The following is an 8,160-nucleotide window of genomic DNA, read 5'->3' as shown; positions in this document are numbered from 1 at the left end:
GTGCTAATGATCCATTGTTAGGCTGATGGTCCTTCTTGAGCATGTGAGCAGCTGGTTTTGGTTGTCAGCAGCAAACTGGTTGATCCACTCTGAGAAGGTGCTATTTAAGAGACTGAGCTGAATACAGCACCTCAGACTGAGGAAGTCTCTTGGATGGAGGACGAAACGTTTCTGCATTTTTTTATTTTTTTTTTGTTTCGTTTTCTTTTTTTGAATGTCCAGAGGATCAGATTTAACATTTTTAGATTTTTCTACCTGGATTGTTGAGCATGCATCAGGATAATTTAATTTTGACATTTTTATTAATGAGTACCTGCTGAGATTTGTCCAGTACAGTGTTTCTTTCAACCTTTATTTCTACAGGTTAAGAGCCTCACAGACTCATTTACAAGAGAGTACTGATTTCTTAACAAATAGTGATGACAGCAATGGGTAACAACTACAACAATAGACAGTCATAAAATAGGCATACAAATTTAAGTTTCTCTTTTTTTTTTTCAACAAATCAAAACAAAATGGCAACCAAAAGGACAATCAACAGGAATAGCAGCAAAAACAGTTAGATCACAAGACGGTTTAGAAAAGCTGAAGTTTATGGATGATTCTGAGAGGAAGATCTGAGAGGAGGGAGTTACAGTAGTCTAGTCGAGAGGTGACTAGAGCATTGATAAGGATAGCTGTGCTGGTGGGGGTAAGAAATGAACGGAGACGGTTCATGTTTCCAAGATGAAAATATGCAGGCCGAGTAATGTTATTGACATGAGATTCAAAAGATAATGTGCTATTAAGGACGACACCCAGACTCTTAGCTGTAGAGGAGGGAGAAACTGTGGAATCATCAACTTTAATTGTGAAACTATTACATTTGGATAAGGTAGACTTGGTGCCAACAAGGAGGAATTCTGTTTTATTTGAGTTCAGTTTAAGAAAGTTCAGATTAAACCATAATTTGATTTCACAGAGGCAGTCTGAAAGGAAGGATGGTGGAAGGGTGGTGTTGGGCTTGGTGGAGAGGTAGAGCTGGGTGTCATCCGCATAGCAATTCAATTAAATTCAGTTTATTTCTATAGTGGCAAATCGCAACAAAGTTGTCTCAGGGCACTTTACAGGAACATTCACATAAAAGCCAGTTAGTAAAGTTCTCTATCTAAGGAATCCAGCAGACAAGTTAAATCTTGGCTTTGTTGCAGTCTCCCATCCTGAGCAAGCACAGTGGAGACAGTGGAAAGAAAAAACTCCCTTTTAAAAGAAAGAAACCTCCAGCAGAACCAGCTCAGGACAAGCGGCCATCTGCTTTGACCGGCTGGTTGAGAGGACAGGAAGGAGAGACAAAAAAACACAGAATGGTAGGTCCATATATAGGTCTAGGTGTATCTGAAAGACAAAAAACAATAACATTGAAAATTAATTCCAATTTTTTTTTTAAGATAAGGCCAAGTGTAAGAAGATAAATTATAAACAGGAGAGGATCAAGAACAGAACCCTGCGGTACACCTGAAGTAACTGTGAAGGACTGTGATTTGAAGTTCTTGAGTTGGACAAAGTGCTGACGGTCAGAGAGATAAGATTGAAACCAATTTATAGCAATGCCAGAAAAACCAATGGAACGTAATCTATCGAGAAGAATATCATGTGAAATGTCATCAAATGCTGCACTCAGGTCAAGGAGAATGAGAATTGATAAAAGTCCAGAGTCGGCAGCAACCAGGAGATCATTGGTGATTTTAATCAAAGCTGTCTCAGTGCTGTGGAGGGCGCGGAAACCTGACTGAAGTTCCTCAAACAGATTATTATCAGAAAGATGACTGTGAACCTGGACTGCAACTGTTTTTTCGAGTATTTTGGAAACGAAGGTCAGAAATTGGTCTGAAGTTATTTAAGTCATTTGGATCACCACCTGGCTTTTTAAGAATTTGAGTTATTGCAGCAGTTTTGAGTGATGGTGGGACAAAACCAGAAGAGAGAGATAAATTAATCATCTCAGTTATTAGCGTAGATAGAGAAGGTAGACAAGCTTTAACTAAGTGTGTAGGAAGTGGATCAAGCTGACAGGTAGAAGACTTGGATTTATAGATGAGACTGCAAACTTCTGACAGAGAAGGGAGTTGAAAACTGGAGATAGGTGTCGTAGTGGGGCTATAAGAAAGACAAGCAGAGGAAGTGGATTGCAACATGGACAATTCCTGATGGATGGTTTCAATTTTAGCATTAAAAAAGTCCATAAATTTGTTGCAATAATCACTGGTGTACATGTGTCATGGGAGAGTATCTGGAGGTCGTAGAATGGTGTTCATAGTAGAAAACAAAGTTCTGGTGTTCCCATTACTTGTGCCAATTAAATTATCATAGTGGGCTGATTTAGCCATGCAGACAGAACCCTTGTTGTGTTTTATATGGTCTTCAAACAAATTTCTATGAACAATGAGTCCTGTTTTATTATAAAGTCATTCCAAACGGCGTCCTTTAGATTTAAGACAGCAGAGTTCTTGAGTATACCAGAGGGCAGAGCGAGAGAAGTGAACAGTACGTGTCTTAACAGGGGCAAGTTCATCCAAAATACTTTGAAGACTGCTGTTGTAGTACGAAACCAGGCTATTAGGACAAGATAGATTATTGTAATTAAGGGAGACATCCAGTTTGTTAAAGAGTACAGAAGAATCAATGTTCTTGATATTACGGAAATAGATAGTTTGAGATGACTGATATCTAGATATTTGTAGATTAGCATTAAAAAAGACCAGTTTATGATCAGATATAGGCAGGTTTGATGTGACACAGTGAGAGAGAGCTATACCAGAACAACAAACTAGGTCATGAATGTGACCTTTGGAGAGAGTGGGAAAGTCAATATATTGTGCAAGTCCAAAGCTGTCCAGGGTTGATATAAAATCCTTAGTTAAAATATGTGTGCGGTTGTCCATATGAACATTAAAATCACCCAGTAGAATTATATTGGGAGATTCTGAGCAAATAAATGATAAAAAAGTAGAAAATTATAAAAAAAAAAAAACATAATATTGTTCTTAGGTGGACAGTAGACAACAACTAAAATAGTAGAAACTGCTCCATTTAACTCCGGTTTCCTCCCACAGACCAAAAACATTCATGTTAGGCTGATTGGTAACTCTAAGGGGCCGTTTATACGGCGCATATTTTGAGTGCATCTGCAGCTTTCTCTCTGCGGTTCTGCTGTTCATTTACACGACACCAGAGCCCCCCCTTGAATCCGGAGTTTTTTCAACCCACCTTCCAGAGTGGAGGTTTTTCGCTGACCCCCCGCTGATAATGTAAACATCTCCCGCTGAGACTTTGTGTTAAACCACATGCGCGCACACACGCGCGGACAGACGATATATTTCTATCAACATGGCGGCGGACACACTGCTTTCTGAACTACGACTGATGGAATATATTTTTAATCTCGTAGTTAATCTACATCAGATTCCAGGTGCTGTGACCGACATCTGTGTTGGAAGAGACACAATCAGATCCAGTTCTAATGTCGCTGTTTATAGAACGAGGCTCACGCACATGTCGCGCTGCACTATAACATACTAAATGTGCTAAATAATAACAGTTTATTAATAATAAACAGTATTTATGTTAGTGTGCGAGATATAATGAAGCTCTGAGCTAAATGAAGCTATCTAGACATTATGTAATTCAAATTTAAAATGATGCTAAACATGTAGCGTGAACACTAAAGTTGAAAATGAAGACATCAGGTTTAATTTTTATTTATTTATTCAACACCACAAACTGTACGTCACATAAATACTGATAATTAAACTAAACACACTATTAAAACAAGTTAACTGTAAACTACGTTAATAGTAACATGGTAACTACAACTGGCACGGTAACTACAGCAGATTCCTTCGGATGCATGTAAACACAAAATCCATCCGTGTCAACGCAAATCTTTTCCTCTAATTAACATACAAAAAAAAACATGTTTCCCCCCATCGTGTCTGTGTAAATAGGGCCTAAATTGTCCCTAGGTATGAGAGAGAGAGTGAATGGTTGTTTGTCTCGTTTGTCTCTATGTGGCCCTGTGATGGATTTGTGACCCGTCCAGGGTGTACCCCGCCTCTCGTACAGTGATTACTGGACATGGGCACTGGCGACCCCCGTGACCCAAAATGGAAGAAGCGGGTAAAAGATAATGGATGGATGGATGCTCAATTTATCTGTAATGCAACACTTTCAAAGGAACTGAACTTGGGTACAGTCACTGGAGATACGTTGAACTTCTTTTTGTAAAGAATCGCGAGACCTCCACCACAACCAGTAATCAGAGGAAGAACTGATGGGACCGGCTTCCTGTTTGAAAAAAGCATCCCTTTGGTTTTATCCCCTCCCTGGGCTGCCACCTTACCGTGGTGGAGGGGTTTGAGTGTCCCAATGATCCTAGGAGCTATGCTGTCAGGGGCTTTACGCCCCTAGTAGGGTCACCCATGACAGACAGGTCCTAAGTGAGGGACCAGACAAAGTGCAGCCCAAACACCCCTATGATGAGAAAAAGAAATGGACTTGATGTTCCCTCCCCTGGACGTGGGTCACCGGGGCCCCACTCTGGAGCCAGGCCTGGAGGTGGGGCACACGGGTGAGCGCCTGGTGGCCGGGCTTTTACCCATGGAGCTCAGCCGGGCACAGCCCGAAGAGGAGATGTGGGTCCCCGTTCCCATGGGCTCACCACCTGTGGGAGGGGCCAAAGGGGTCGGGTGCAATGTGGGATGGGTGGTGGCCGAGGGCGGGGACCCTGGCGGTCTGATCCTCGGCTACAGAAGCTGGCTATTAGGACGTGGAATGTCACCTCACTGGTGGGGAAGGAGCCCGAGCTGGTGTGTGAGGTTGAGAGGTTCTTGGCTAGAAATAGTCAGACTCACCTCTACACATGGCTCTGGAACCAGTTTCCTTGAGAGGGGTTGGACACTCTTCCACGCTGGATTTGCCCTTGGTGAGAGGTGCCGAGCAGGAGTGGGCATACTTATTGCCCCCCATCTTGGTGCCTTTGTGTTGGGGTTCACCCCGGTGAATGAGAGGGTGACCTCCCTCCACCTACGTGTGGGGGGACGGGTTCCTACTGTCGTTTGTGCTTATGCACCAAACGGCAGTTTTGATTATCCACCCTTTTTGGAGTCCTTGGAGGGGGTACTGGAAAGTGCACCTCCTGGGGACTCCCTTGTTTTGCTGGAGGACTTCAATGCTCACGTGGGCATTGACAGTGAGACCTGGAGGAGTGTGGTTGGGAGGAACGGCCCCCCTGATCTGAACTCAAGTGGTGTTCTGTTGTTAGACTTCTGTGCTCATCATGGATTGTCCATAATGAACACCATGTTCAAGCATAAGGGTGTCCATATGTGCTCTTGGCACCAGGACACCCTAGGCCGCAGTTCGATGATAGACTTTGTCATTGTCTCATCTGATCTGCGGCCACATGTCTTGGACACTCGGGTGAAGAGAGGGGCGGAGCTGTCCACTGATCACTACCTGGTGGTGAGTTGGCTCCGATGGTGGGGGAGGATGTCGGTCAGACTTGGCAGACCCAAACGTATTGTGCGGGTTTGCTGGGAACGTCGGGCAGGGTCTCCTGTGAGACGGAGCTTTAACTCCCACCTCCGGGAGGACTTCGAACATGTTCCGGGGGAGGTGGGGGACATTGAGTCCGAGTGGGCCATGTTCAGTGCCTCTATTGTCGAGGCGGCTTACTGGAGCTGCAGCTGAAAGGTTGTCGGTGCCTGTCATGGCAGCAACCCTCAATCCCGGTGGTGGACACTGTCGGTGAGGGATGCTGTCAGGCAGAAGAAGGAGTCCTATCAGGCCTTTCTGACCTGTGGGACCCCGGAAGCAGCTGATGGGTACCGGCAGTCCAAGCGACATATGGCTCGGATGGTCGCTAAGGCAAAAACTCGAGCATGGGAGGAGTTTGGAGAGGCCATGGAGAATGACTTCTGCATGGCTTCCAAGCGATTCTGGTCCACCATCCGACGTCTCGGGTGGGAAAGCGGTACACCACCAACACTGTTTGTAGTGGGGGTGGTGTGCTGCTGACCTCAACTCGGGATGTCATGGGTCAGTGGGCAGAATACTTTGAAGACCTCCTCAATCAAACCGGCATGTCTTCCACTGAGGAAGTGGAGCCTGGGGACTCTGGGCCGGGCCCTCCAATCTCTGGTGCTGAGGTCACCAAGGTGGTTAAAAAGCTCATCAGTGGCAGGGCCCCAGGGGTGGTTGAGATTCGCCCAGAGTTCCTTAAGGCTCTGGATGTTGTAGGGTTGTGTTGGCTTACACGACTCTGCAATATTGTGTGGACATCGGGGGAAGTTCCCCTGGATTGGCAGACCTGGGGTGGTGGTCCCCTTATTCAAAAAGGGGGACCGTAGAGTGTGTTTCAACTACAGGGGGATCACGCTCTTAAGCCTCCCTGGTAAGGTCTATTCGGAGATTATGGAGAGGAGGGTCTGTTGGATAGTCGAACCTCGGATTCAGGAGGAGCAGTGAGGTTTTCGTCCTGGTCGTGGAACACTGGACCAGCTCTACACTCTCAGTAGGGTCCTGGAGGGTGTGTGGGAGTTTGCCCAACCGGTCTACATGTGCTTTGTGGACTTGGATAAGGCGTTCGACCACGTCCCTCGGGGAACCCTGTGGGGGGTACTCTGGGAGTATGGGGTACCGGGCCCTTTGATAAAGACTGTTAGGTCCCTGTATGACCGGTGTCAGAGCCTGGTCCTCATTGCCGGCAGTAAGTCGGGCTTGTTCCCAGTGAGAGTTGGACTCAGCCAAGGTTGCCCTTCGTCACCGATTCTGTTTATAACTTGTATGGACAGAATTTCTAGGTGCAGCCAAGGTGTTGAGGGCGTCCGTTTTGGTGGCCTTAGGATTGCATCTCTGCTTTTTGCAGATGATGTGGTTCTATTGTCTTCATCAGATCGTGAACTACAGCTTTCGTTGGTGCGGTTTGCAGCTGTGTGTGACACGGCCGGGATGAAGATCCATTCCTCCATGTCCGAGATCATAATCTTGAGCCGAAAAAGGGTAGAGTGCCCTCTCCGGGTCAGGGAGGATGTCCTGCCCCAAGTGGAGGAGTTCAAGTATCTTGGGGTCTTGTTCACGAATGAGGGAAAAATGGAAAGTGAGATTGATAGGCGGATAGGTGCAGCATCTGCCGTGAAGCGGGCGCTGTACAAGTCTGTCGTGGTGAAGAGAGAGCTGAGTCAAAAGGCGAAGCTCTCAATTTACCGATCGATCTACGTTCCTACCCTCATCTATGGTCAAGAGCTTTGGGTTGTGACCGAAAGAACGAGATCTTGGATACAAATGGCCGAAATGGGTTTTCTCTGCAGGGTGTCTGGGCTCTCCCTTAGAGATAGGGTGATAAGCTCGGTCATCCGGGAGGGACTCTGAGTAGAGCCGCTGCTTCTCCACGTCGAGAGGAGCCAGTTGAGGTGGCTCGGGCATCTGTTTAGGATGCCTCCTGGACGCCTCCCTGGTGAGGTGTTCTGGACACGTCCCACCGGGAGGAGACCCAGAGGAAGACCCAGGACACGCTGGAGGGAATATGTTTCTCGGCTGGCCTAGGAATGCCTCGGGATTCCCCCGGAGGAGCTGGCCCAAGTGGCTGAGGAGAGGGAAGTCTGGGCCTCCCTACTTATGCTGCTGCCCCCACGACCCGACCCTGGATAAGCGTAAGAAAATGGATGGATGGATGGATAAATGGACGGACGGACAGATGGATGGATGGTTTTATCAACATTTAAGACAAGTTTGAGATAGAACAAATCTGCCTGGATGATGTTGCAGTAGGATTACAAAAGCTGGAGAGCCTTAGCAACTGTTTTAGCTTGACAATAGACTGTGTCATCAGCATAGAAATGTACTCATGCATCAGGGATGCTTTGACCTATATTACAAATGTAGATTGAAAAGAGTGTATGACCTAAGACTGAGCCTTGTGGTACACCATTGTTGACTGTTAAATAACTGGAGGAAGTACCATTATGTTGAACACATTAACTCCGATCTGAAAGATAGTTAGAGAACCAACCAATGGTGCGTTCTGAGAAACCAGTTTCTGAGAGCTTATGACACAAGATGTTCTGATCCACAGTGTCAGAATCTTTAGACAGGTCTAAGAAAAGTGCAGCACAATAATCCTTA

The 8,160-nt window shown here is 46.1% G+C and overlaps 1 protein-coding gene across 1 annotated transcript in view; it reads right to left on the bottom strand.

Moving 5' to 3' along the window:
- The window catches only part of LOC119419741 (contactin-associated protein-like 5), a 354,615-nt gene that overhangs the window by 116,898 nt on the left and 229,557 nt on the right, over positions 1–8,160 (bottom strand). The window lies entirely within an intron of this gene.

Source organism: Nematolebias whitei, chromosome 13 (assembly GCF_014905685.2).
Source record: "Nematolebias whitei isolate Nwh7 chromosome 13, NemWhi1, whole genome shotgun sequence".
Classification (NCBI taxonomy): domain Eukaryota; kingdom Metazoa; phylum Chordata; class Actinopteri; order Cyprinodontiformes; family Rivulidae; genus Nematolebias; species Nematolebias whitei.
The sequence above is the reverse complement of the archived record's forward strand: the minus strand, read 5'-3'. Positions and strand labels throughout refer to the sequence as shown.